General features: G+C 34.9%; 1 protein-coding gene across 1 annotated transcript in view; it reads left to right on the forward strand.

Moving 5' to 3' along the window:
* Window positions 1-13,425, forward strand: part of VTA1 (vesicle trafficking 1) — a 69,369-nt gene that overhangs the window by 24,655 nt on the left and 31,289 nt on the right. The gene's annotated exons all lie outside the window — the stretch shown is intronic.

A 13,425-nucleotide genomic window follows, 5' to 3' on the forward strand; every position in this document is an offset into this window, starting at 1 on the left:
CACTAACTTACATGTGTTTGTTATAACATACAAAGTTTATACATCCAGTGAAAGTTGTATGTATCAAAAGTTATAATTTGTTTGGCATACAATACTGACATTTCTCTTATCCATTATTATACAGTGATCTTATCCTTATATGACTAGTGAACTGGTTTTTGGCCATGAACTAAGGTTGACTAAATAAAGGCAGCTGACAAGGAAAGTGAAACACTGGCAAGATGGTCCATACACCAATAACGTAATCCCCCAGCCAGCCAGTTTGATCAGCCTAGTTTCAAATTCTATTTTCCCTTAACTTTTAATGTTGGTTTTTGTTCCATCATTGCCCATTTCTGGAAGTGGCATATTCATCATTATCACTGAGATACAGGTTTTTCAAAATAATGATTTGAAATGTCTTAACTTTAAATAATGCTCCACTTGAGTGGGATAGGGAGGAATACGCTCTAGCTGTGACTTTCGCAGCTCCTGCCAAAACGGAGAAGCAAAGTAGTCATCGGCATCAACCCTCTCTGGTAGGTCCTCGTTGTTGTCTGAGGAAAGCTAAGGCTTGTATTTATTTACTTGTGATTTAAGCACTCAGTGCCTAAAACAAGACACAGACTAGCAGAACATTTCTTATTTCACAATAACTATTAAAAACATGACATGTTTTAAAAGCTGGGTATAACTGGTTACTCAAAGCATTGTAACTCATTCCCTCCTTTCCACTTTCACTTTAGTTTCATCCTATACTTTGAAAACACTAGCAGAGACAAAGACAGGAAACATGTGGGAAAAGAATAAGTTTAAGGATTTCAGGTAGGCAGATGTTTTTTTTTAATATATACTCCTGTAGGTATATTTCAGGAATTGCTGTTTCTTATTTGTTCATTTATAAAGGAAATGTGGTGGTGTTATTACCTGCATAATATCCCATAGCTTTTTAATAAAGCTGGAACTTTCTTCAAAAAGGGTTGTTTCCCTTGCTTCTCAAAGAATGCTGTTTGAGAAACATTAAAGTCTACAATAACAGAAAATGAGGAAGGGAAAGGCATTATAATTAGCTTGTAGTTTTTATTTGTGTATTTTAAAATTATCTTTTAATTTTATCATCTTTATAGTCAAGATAATGGGGTTTTATAATTATATTTTTTAAAGTTTAAAAAATGGTGTGTTTTTTTCCTATCAGTTCTGAAAATTTATTTAAAAGAACAGTGACAGTGGTTGTCAGAGCCAAGCCTAAACTCCAAACCAAGATGTCATTTTACCTCTCAGGACTTGGTTTTTCTTCTGTAAAATGGGAAACCTGGTCAAGCCCATCTCTGAGGTCCTTTGCAGCTCTACCAGTCTATGATTATATGTTCCAAGCATGCAAGAAGAGATGGGAAAAGGAGAATAAAAAGCAAAGATGAAAAAGCAGACAAAAAAAAGGAGAGAAGCAAAAATAGTTTTAGATCAGAAGCTCCAAAAGGAGGGATGAAAAATTACCCATTTAAGTTATATAAATGATAACGAAAAGTAGAGCCACCAGAAATTATGACAGCAAAGAACTAATTTCTAGTAGGAAGAAAGGAGAAGAAACATGACATGGCAATGTAGAGGTTGTTAGTGTAGGGAGGGAGCAAGACGAACATCTGGGGCCTTCTTATGGTATTTGTACGTAAAGATGTTGAGTCTTCTAATTAAATTCCTTTTATTTAACATTCCAGCCTTTTTTTTTTTTTTTTTAAAGATCGTTGGTTCACAAGTTATACTACTGCAGTTTACCTAATTAATTTTCCTATTTTAGGCTCTTTTACCCTGGAACCTATTCTCCTCTGTCATTGTTTTATGGAAGAACCTAACAGGGACCTTTCCTTTCCTGGCATTGCAAATCCAGACTCCTTCTTATGCTGTTTCTTACACAGTCCATTGTATGTTTGTCAGACCATTCTGCTTACCTCCTGCGCTCAGCTTTCACCGTCGTAAACTTTGGTTTTTTAGCCTGCTCTGTCTAAGTCTTACCTTCTCTTCGAGTCTTAGCTCCGTTATTCTAGCCCTTACGTGCATTTCTCCATTCTCTCAACTCATTTAGGATCTTAACTTTATGAATGTTACACTATAAATGTGTTGACTTAAGTTTTTTGGCTTTTTTTAAATTATTTTTTTGGCTGCGTTGGGTCTTTGTTGCTGCACATGGGCTTTCTCTAGTTGTGGCGAGTGGGGGCTACTCTTCATTGCAGTGTGTGGGCTTCTCATTGCAGTGGCTTCTCTTGTTGTGGAACACGGGCTCTAGGTGCACGGGCTTCAGTAGTTGCGGCGCGCATGCTCTAGGGTGCAGGCTCAGTAGTTGTGGCTCACGGGCTTAGTTGCTCCACGCCATGTGGGATCTTCCCAGACCAGGGATTGAACCTGTGTCTCCTTCATTGGCAGGCAGATTCTTAACCGCTGAACCACCAGGGAAGTCCCTGACTTAAGTGTTATATATCGTATTTTGGAGTAAATTATACTGTAAGTCCTCAAAGGGGAGACTGTCTCATTCTACTCTTACATCTTCTCTAGCAGTAGCTGTAAATTTGCACATTGGGTAAAATCTCAGAGTAAAAATAGTAGCTATTTAGTAGCTATTTAGCTATAGATACTTCAAAAGTTGCTATAGTTTAGCTTTTCACTTTTCAATGTATAATTGAAGATAATGTTCAGACTTGTTTACATGGAACTTCTTTCATAACTCATCTAAAATGTAATAGATCTCATTTTTCTTGGTCTGTTTCCTGACATTTTTTCCTTTTAATTTCATGTCATTTTTCATAGTTTGCAGTATTTACAAAAATTTTAAAAGTCTGTATTTTCTTTAGTCTTCAACTTAAAAAAAATACTTTGTTGTTATTCTGTTTCTGAACACTCCCATCTGTTTAGTTATATGTATTTAACTCTTTTAACTGTGCTTTATATATACAATTCCATCTCAGAATTTGATTAAATTTGATGTCATTGTAAACTTCTACCAGTCCTATAACTGTCTTGGAATCAGTGTCCCAATTTTAGGTATAGAGTCACCAGAAGTATATATTAAAAATTTTAATTTTGTATTTTAAAGCAAGCGATGTTCAAAATATAAATAAGTTACTTTTCTACTTTAACACCTTGTGTTAACTACTTATGGCCAGTATTGATAGGCTTTCTTTTATCGTATTTTAGATTTATTTCACTTCTAGCAATGTTTGAGGAGCAGATACCATTTTGCCTTTATCTGTTGAGTTTCTGCTAAGTTGGGGGAATCAAATGAATATGGTATGTTTTCCTGCCCTCACAAGGTTTGTGTTCCAACTTGGAATGGAAAGCAGAATAACGGAGCATGATGATATATGGTGTAGTAATGACAAAATACAGTGACGTGATCCAATCCTACCATTTGCCTGGCACTGTGCTTAGACACTTTAGATATATCTTGTTTCACTTTCACAACCCTGAATTACAGTGAGAAAACAGAATCAGAAAATAAAAGTTCCTTGTCCCCAGATGCTATGGCCCAGAACAGTATTAACAAACTCTGTGTGATAAAGGTCTAGCATTTTTTTTTCTTAATTTCCATTCTGTTGCAAGCTGATTGTTTTGTAAAATATAAGTAATGATTAACTAGAAAAATAAAACCTTAAAAAGACATATAAAATACAAGCCTAATTTGCTATAAGTTTCCTAAATGCTCTCAATTTCTGTACTGTCTTGTCACAAAAGTGGTAAACGGTTTGCAGGCCAGCTCTGGTTCTTGGACCATATTTTGATTGGCACTGATCTACATCCCTCTATGGGAGCTCCCAGAGAATCCTGTTTGTATCACAATCAGGGACTCTCCCTACTCGAAAAACAGGGCTGCAACATAACCGGAATAATAATGTACATGAATAGCTGTCTGCAAAGGAGGTAGTCTATTTAAGGTATTCATTTGCACTGTAAGGTTCAGAATTAAGCAACATCTTGCTAGCCTAGAAAACCATGGTAGATCAGGAGAAATTCATCTACTTACAAAATGGTGTTTTGTATATACACCATACCTTAAGTTTTCATGCTCTCACTGTACACTGAAGGTCTCATTCTTAGTAATTGTAATAATAAATAGAAAGATATGAGGGTAGTATTGTCTCTCTTAGTAGAGTAGGAATTTCATGTATCTTGTATTCACTTCTGTATAATAATTGCCAAGAACAGTGTCTTGTACATGATCTTCAAATAGTTGTACATGAATGAAGTATTTTTGCATGCAATGTTAATATAATGTGGTTTGGTATACAGCGAGCATTGGCCTCAAAATCCTATATGCCACTTCATAACTGTGTGACTTTGGGTAAGTTATTTGACTTATGTAAGCCTGTTCCCACATCTGTAAGATGAAGAGAATTGTAACACCTACTTCTTCAAGGTGTCTTGGATTTTAAATGAGAAAATACATGTAAAGCATTTAACAAAGTACCTAGCATATAGTAAATGCTTAAAAAACATTAATTTTGCTTTTATTAGTTGATGGATAATGTTCTAATATCCTGTATTTAGAGAGGACATCCACGTAAAATACATGAAAATTTTAATGGAAACTATCCTCATATGCTCAATCTTATATATTAAGATAAATTTATTCAGAAATAGGCATATTATGTATTATTACTACTATATTTGGAGGTCCAGCATGTACAATTGGAGTCCCAAAAAAGAGGCTAGAAAGAAAATGTTGAAGAAATAATGACCATAGATTTTCTAAATTGGGTGAAAAAAATAGTTATGGAGCCAAGAAGTTCAGTGAACCTCAAGTAAAATTAATGCAAAGAAACCATACCTGAGAGCATTTACTGGTTGTGATAGTCCAACCAGTAAAGTTCAGTGATGGAAGAGGAAATCTTGAAGGAGCTGTCTTGGGAAATGACACATTACGCACAAGGTAACAATGCTTTGAAGGATGGATGGCTTCTCATTTTTTAAAAAAGTTGTGGCAAGAAGATAATGAAATTGGCATATTTAAAGTACTGAAAGAAAAAGCAAACAAGCAAAAGAACCTGACAGCTCAGACTTCTTTGTAGAGCAAAGCTACCCTTCAAATAATGAAGGTAAAATACAAGACATTTTTAGATAAATTAGTTCATTACCAGCAGATCTGCACTGAAGATCTAAAGAACTAAAGAACAGCAGAAAGGAGGTTTTTCAGGCTGAAAGAAAATTATACCAGATGACAGCTTGGATTTATAGGAAGGAATAAAGTACACTGATACCGTGTATAAGTAAATACATTAAAAACTATATATTTACTCTTTTATTAATTTCTTTAAAAATATATATATGCCATTTAAGTAAAACTTAATTGTAACTATACATATATATTTGGTAAACCCCCCCCCAAAAAAAGGCAGGGAAAGGGAACAGAGGGAAACAGAAGCAGATAGAACTAATATAAAACAAATAGCAAATTTTAGGCCTGCATATAACTGTATCAGTACATACTATAAATGTAAATGGAGTAACACTACAATTTAAAAGTAGAAAGCAGGTCCTAACTGTATACTATTTATAAGAGACATCCTTTAAATACAGAGACACAGATATTTTGAAAATGAAAGGATGAAAAAATATTCAATGCAAATACTAAGTTAGCAAAATCTGAGGTGGCCATATTAATATTAGATAAAGTAAACTTTAAGATGATGTTTTACCAGAGGTAAAATGGTACATTTTGTTATCAAGAAGATATTACAGTTCTTTAAGAAGATACCACAGTTATAAATGTCTGTGTACCTAATAGCAGTTTTAAACTTTATGAAACAAAACATGACAAAAATAAAAGAAAATACAGAAAAAAAGTCATAATAGTGGTTGGAGATTTTAACACCCCCCTCTCAGTCATTGGTAGGATAAATAGTTTAAAAGCAGTAAAATTATCTAAAATGAATAAAGACTGCCCATATAAAATATTGGCTAGAATGTGTGAAAACAAGAGCTTTCGTACATCTCTTGGTGAGAATGTTAGATGTCATAACCAGTTTGGGAAAAGATTTGGCAGAATTTTATAAAATTAAACATACACCTACCTTTTTACCCAGCAATTCCTTGGTGTTTATCCAAGAGAAATGAAAACATATGTCCAGAAAAGACTTGTTCAGGAGTGCTCATAGGAACTTTATTCATGATATCCCAAAGCTGTGTAAACAACCCAGATGTCCACCAGCAGAGGAACTGATAAATTGTGCTGTTACTAAGGTATAAAAAGAGGCTACTGATATACCCTAAAACATGGATCAATTTTGTAGACATTATGTTGAGCAAAAAAAGACCCAAAAGAATACAAACTGTATGATTCCCTTCATATAAAGTACTACAATGGACAACTTGATTCTAGTGAAGAAAATTAGGAGTTTTTTGGTGTATGGCAAGGGGAGATTGGTCCGGAAAGTGATATAAAGGAACTTCCTGGGGAACTAGAAATGTTGTATTTTGATAGGAGTATGTTTTACACAGGTAGATCTTTTTGTCAAAACTCAAACTATACACTTAAGATTTATATATCTCAAGGTATATCAGTATTACTGCAAAAAAAGTTAAATATTGAACTATTGTTTGTAGGTTTGGTTTTTCTTGATGATATTGAGTTGGCAATTCTAAAACTGCTTACTCTATATTCGAGGATTGTGCAAATGAGTAAATATTGAGGGAGCCAGATTTCTCACTTCTGGGGAAAGAAGTTACAGTGGGGGATGGGAGAAGACTAGATTGTATTATAGTGTTGGATTGGAGTTGGAGATGTCTGTATTAACTCATGCTTTTAAATATACAAATAAGGCAAAATAGATATATTTCTATAAACAGTATGTATATATACTATAAATGTGTGCATATACAGTATGTGCGTGTATTTGTATATACAGCATATATACATAGGTGTGTGTACACATGCACATAAAATATAGTTCCTATATCTCTGTACTGAAAGAACCTAGAAGCAATGATGCATCAATAACAATGAGCACCTCTAGTGCCTGATTTTGGGTTCTAAATGCCCTTCATCTATAAAAGGAACCAGGACTCTTATAGAAAGGACTGCCAGAAAGTAAAGAAATGGTTCACATAATCACAGGAACATGTCAGAAGGATCCAGAAGCCAACTTGAAAGGGTTCCCACTGTCGGCATCAGGGACAATTTGACTATCGAAATATGAATGATATTAATAGGTAATGAATGCATTGAATAAAATAAGAATTCATTGGTCCCTACTGAAACATACAATGGAATAAATAAATGAATGAATAAATAAATAATGGAAGGACAGAGAAAGCTCCACAGCAGCGTTCTAACTAATAAATAGAGAAATGACAATAAAGTTAGAAATCGTTAATGGGATTTAAAACTAGTGGGTAGAAAATTTGGTGACAAGCAGGATATTTACATTAGTCTGTAAATGTCTCCCCTCAGATTGCTTATTAATTTTAAAGGGGAAAATCATAAGCCAGTAATGGAAATACCTGTCTGACACCACTTTAACCAAGTCGTCAAACCTAACACAATCCATATTGGGACCAGCTGATATTATGTGGCTCCTAATAAGATGAAGTGAGAAAGGCAAATATCACTTCAGTGCAAATCCTGTGGAAAATGCATAATCTGAACCTAATCATGAGGAAACGGACAAATCCAAACTGAAATGTCAAGGTCAAGAAACACTAAAGAAGGCTGTTCCAGATTAAGGGCTAAAAAGATAATGACAACTAAATAATGTATGCTTTTTAAGTTAAATAGACCCAGGGGAGGAACTACCAAGGACATCATTGGGCCAATTGACAGAATTTATTGGGACTGTGGATCAAACAGTATTCTTGTGTAAGTGTTAAATTTCCTGATTTTATTGTGTGTGAGATTGTCCTTGATCTTAGAAAATGATTAATGAAAGGGTAAGGGGGCAGAGTGACTTCCAACTTACTCTTAATTGGTACAGAAAAAATGCAGTAAACATTTTGCATATTAATATGTGCATAGTAAGTCCATGCATATATGAATAGATTGATAATACAAAACGTAAACAATTGGGTGATCTGAGTGAAAGATAGCGTGTACTAGTTTTAAAACTTTTCTCCAAGCTTGATGAAATTATATAAAGTCCTTCACAAAACTATATATATATATATATATATATATATATATATATATATATATACACATATATATATATATTTTTAATTTTTCCCCCCAAAAGATAGCATTGACTTCTTTTCTTGCCCTGGTGGATTAAGTTTTAAAGTTCATACCTTCTTTGGATATCTTTCAGCTAACTGGAATGTACCTTTCAAATATTATAAAATAGAATAAATTTAAGTATTTGTGTATTATAGTTAAGATTTTTCAGTACAGTTTTACTCTCATTTTTAAAATTAGTTTTATAAAATTCTAGTTGCTTTGAAAAATATTAAGGTATAAAAATTTTGAATAAGTCTCCAGGAAATACATGTAATTTGTGATAACACTTTAATATTTGAATCATGATAGTAAGTTTGTTGAATATGTATTTTTAAAGTGTTTCTCATTGTGCTATGTTCAGTGTTCCTGGGAGTTATATAGAGCCCTTGTTGTTTGTGTAATATACTTGGGAGAATTGAGGGCCTAAGAGTATAAATGTGTTATCTGTGATGTTACCACCAACTTAGAGATTCTTATTTTCTTTTGTGTCACTAACTACTTTGAAATGTTATGAAAGCTGTGGCTTCTCTCCCATGCATATGTGTATTGCTTTTTTTTCATATAATTCGGGGGGTTTCAAGGACACCCTTCACCATATCCACTGACCCCCCCCCCCGCAAGCTTAAGTGAAACTGTGTACTGAAGTTTAATGTTCACATTTATTTTTTAGCAAAAAGTGTTTCATTCCAGTTCAGTGTTTTCTTAGTGCCGTTCTAGGATAGCCAGCTTCAGAATCGTTTGTGGTACTTGATTTAAAAAAAAAAAAAAAAAAAAAGGATTCCAGAATCTACTGTCCATTCATTCATTCACCAAATATTTGTTAATGTCCACTACATGCCAAACACTGTTCTAGGCAGTAGTAATAGAGCAGTGGATTAAATCCCTGCCCTCATGGTAATCACATTCCTCTGGTGAAGACAGACAATAAGCAAAGAAACACATAAAATGTATAGTATGTCATGATAAATATCATGGTAGAGATCCCATGGTAGGGATAGGAAGGTCCATTTAAATAAGGTATTTGGGGAATGTCTCACTAAGAAGGCAACATTTTAGCAAAGCCCTGAAGAAGATAAGGGAGTGAATCATACAGATGTTCCAGGAAGAGACAAGAGAAAGTGCAAAGATTTGTGAACAGCACAATTACCTGTTAAAGTTCAAGACATAGCAAGGAATACAATGTGGCTGAATCTAGAGTGAGGAAAGTGCTGGCAGGTGAAGGTGGGGAAGGGGAGTTCAAATAGAGTTGACAGGATTTGACTGCTATCTTTAAAGTGTTATTACTTGCATTATAATGGACAAGGGTGGAAATAGGGGCACCGTTAGTATATTATTAATAATCAAAGTGAGGGCAGTGGTGGCTCAGACCAGAAATTGCAATAGAAGACATGGTGAGAAACTGGATACAATCTGAATGTAGAACTGACAGAATTTAAGATTCATTGGTAGAATATGAGAGAAACAGAGGGCTCAAAAATGACTTCAGAGGTTGGGGCTTGAACAACTACAAGACATTTACTGACGTGGAGGAACGAATTGAGTAGCGGGAAGATCTGAAATCGGTTTTGAACTTCAGATGTTTTGAACTATCAGATGGACAAGTGAAATGCTGAGTTGAATGCATACATCCTGAAGTTCAGAAGAGAGGTCTGAGCAGAGAATATGAATTTGGGAGTTGACCGCACAGTATTTAAAGCCATTAGACTGGAAGAGATCGTCAAGGTAAAGTGTTGAAAACAAGACAAGAAGTCTAAGAACTGAAGTCTGTGGCACTCCCCACCCTGGAGATGAGAAAGAATCTCTGTGAAGGTCTGAAAAGAAACACCCAGTGAGGCCAAACCAGAAGACCTTGATAACCAGGAAAGCAAGTGAAAAGGGGGTTGCAAGGAGGAGGGAGTACTCAACTTTCCACGTTAATGGGGACAAGTAAGATGACATCTAAGCTTTGGATTTAGCAAGAGAAGTAATCCTTAACCTTGACAAAAGCAGTTGCAGTACATGCTAGGGATAAAAACTTGACTAGGATGGGTTCAAGAGGAAGAATTGGAGACAGCTAATATAAAGCATTCTGTAACACACCATTGTAAAGCAATTACACTCCAATAAAGATGTTTAAAAAAATTTAAAAATAAAGCATTCTCTTCCAAGGTGGCTTTTTGGTATTTTATATAAGGTTTTCTATAATTTGGGCCAGGAATTTTTTTTTTTTTCATGTGGACCATTTTTTTAAAGTCTTTATTGAATTTGTTACAATATTGCTTCTGTTTTATGTTTTGGTTTTTTGGCCGTGAGGCATGTGGGATCTTAACTTCCCAACCAGGTATCAAACCCACACCCCCTGCACTGGAAGGTGAAGTCTTAACCACTGGATCACAAGGGAAGTCCCAGGAATTAATTTTTTTATCACACCCTAATATGATTCTTACATGCACCAGTTTTGAGAACCCCTGTTTTAACATATGATTGGTGTTTGTTGGCCAGTCATTCTTGAGTGTAGTGAGTGCAGATGATTTAAAAATTAAATGAAAATTCTTATTTAACCACTGCTGACTTAGTGGCTAAAATTTGCAGTTGTCAGTGACTCTCATCGATCCAGTAACAAAACAGGAATAGGCCAGGGACAGAAGTAAAAGTTCTTCTTGTAATTCCTATTTCCCAGAAAGGATGTCTAATCAGCCAAAAGAAGTTAAAAGATTTCAAAAATATTGACATCTTGAAATTCTCCTCTTCAAATATTGTTTAATATTTAGCATCCTTTATTTTAAAGAAAACAATGAAAAGGTGAATTGGTTTTGAGTTACAACTGCCAAAATTTGCTCAAAATTTAAGCACCAGTTTCTAGGGGTGTCTCGGAAATAGTGTGGAATAAAAATCAAACTGTTGTGTTGATTTATCTGCTTTGGGGAAATTTTTTAAAATGTATTTATTAAAATGAACCCATTTCAGGTTAGAGTAATGTTTTTTAAACTTCGCATACTAATGAAGGAACCCAACGTGGTTTAAATGTCTCTACACTGTTCATACTATGAAATTAGGAATGAAGGAACCTTCTAAAGTCATTACAATATGATTTACCCAATTAAGTCATTAGACAATGTTAAATTATTTCAGACCAAAGAAAATCTGTCTCATTTTTAAAAAACTCCAAAAGAAGGTAACTTAAACTTTCCTAAGCAATTTATTCATTTACTTTCAAAATGATTCTCTTTATATTTAAAGTACCATTTAAAAGCCCATTTTCTGGTTCTGAAGAACCTAGGAGCAGGACAGGAATAAAGACTTAGATGTGGAGAATGGACTTGAGGACATGGGGAGGGGGAAGGGTAAGCTGGGACGAAGTGAGAGAGTGGCATGGACATATATACACTAAAAAATGTAAAATAGATAGCTAGTGGGAGAATTCACATAGCACAGGGAGATCACCTCAGTGCTTTGCCACCGCCTAGAGGGGTGGGCTATGGAGGGTGGGAGGGAGACGCAAGAGGGAGGGGATATGGGGATATATGTATACGTATATCTGATTCCCTTTGTTATACAGCAGAAACTAACCATTGTAAAGCAATTATACTCCAATAAAGGTGTTAAAAAATAATAATTTTTAAAAAGCACACTTTCCCTTATTATATATATTCCTGACTAAATTGCAAATTGCAGTTTGCTAATTGTAGCTTATCAGAACAGCCCTAAATTGAGTGGCTGGGTTGACTACTAGTGTGACATGGGGTAAGTCATTTTACTTTTGTAATGCCACTTCCTCATCTCTATAATGTTGGGATTATAGAATCCTAAGAGAAAAAGATGAAGAAAATATTATGGACTTCAGATAATACAGGTGTCACATTTAGTGATGGAAATTACTGCCTAGCTTTCACATTGGACTCCAAAGCTCACGCCTAACTTGTTCATCCCATTACCTCTAGCACTTAGCATGGTGCCTGACTTGAGTAAATGATAAATAGCTGTTGACTTGCTGGGAGTCAGGGTAGCTCATATGGGAATAAACATTTGAACGGAACCTAAGAGAAGAGGAGACTTTTGGCAGAAGAGGAAACCGTATGAGACAGGGAGAATAGCACAAGAAAGACTGCAGGTGAGGCAGAATCTCAGCTGGATTGAGGGAAATGGTAGGAAATGAGACTGAAGCCATGTCCACAATGTAGAAGGCCTTGAATGCCAGGCTAATCTGTATTTACATTGAGCCAGTCTTTTAATGTCTCAGAGCCTTAGTGTGAGTAAAACATGACCTGCCTAAATTTCAAGGTTGTGGTAACAACCAGGTTAAGGGGAAGCGGAGCAAAATATAATTGTACCTGGAAGAAAATGAGAATCAACTTTTTAAAAAATGGAATACATGAGAGGTTTGTTTTATAAGAGAAGAGAAGTTAAATATACAAATTCAGTAATTTGAAGGGTTACTTTTTCTTTAGGTTTCTGTGTAGTACTACTTATCTATAGTAGTATGTAGAGAATTTCACATTACAGAATACTCAACTAAGTATCTGGACTGTATGCAGTACTTGTAGTTATTGATGACTTAGTGGATCTTTACAAAAGGCAAATTACAGTTGTTTTCAACATAATAAAGTCATGTGTTCTCTCCAACTTTAATGTGCATACAGATCACCGGGGGGGTCTTGATGCAGTGCAGTTTGTGGTTCAGTAAGTCTGGGGTGGGCTAGAAGAGTCTGCATTTCTAACAAGCTCCCAGGTGTTAGCAGTGCCACTGGTCCATGATTATAATAAAGGTCAAATGAAAATATAAACTGAAAATCAGTAGTCCATCTGAAATTCTAACAGATTTTACTCTTGTATTTTTAAAGCAAATTTTTCTCTTATTTTATAGCATGTAGCATAAATTTTAAGTCAGGAAAGAAGAAGAGGCAACTAGCAGGTTCTTCACTGATTTTCCATTTCTCTTTACAGCAACCCAGTGATGTATTATTTTCCCCTTTTTAGAACCGAGGTAACTGAGATTTAGAGCCGGTAAATAACATAAGTTAAAAGGTCAAGTTTGCGTAGCTGTCGGTCTAATGTTCATGTGTTTGCTGTAACCACTATAGCATCTTAGTTTTTTGTTTGTTTGTTTTCATATATTTGTACAGATTAATCTTTTCCTCTTTAGTGAAAATCGTTTAGTATGTTGTTATTTTATGTTTAATTTTAAATTCAATTTAGCCTATTTCTGTCCTATGCATAAAAGTTGCAAGTTTTGCTGAAAGGACACTCCTATAGTTCCATCATAGACCTTT

The sequence above is a fragment of the Kogia breviceps genome, chromosome 13 (assembly GCF_026419965.1).
Source record: "Kogia breviceps isolate mKogBre1 chromosome 13, mKogBre1 haplotype 1, whole genome shotgun sequence".
NCBI classification, from domain to species: domain Eukaryota; kingdom Metazoa; phylum Chordata; class Mammalia; order Artiodactyla; family Physeteridae; genus Kogia; species Kogia breviceps.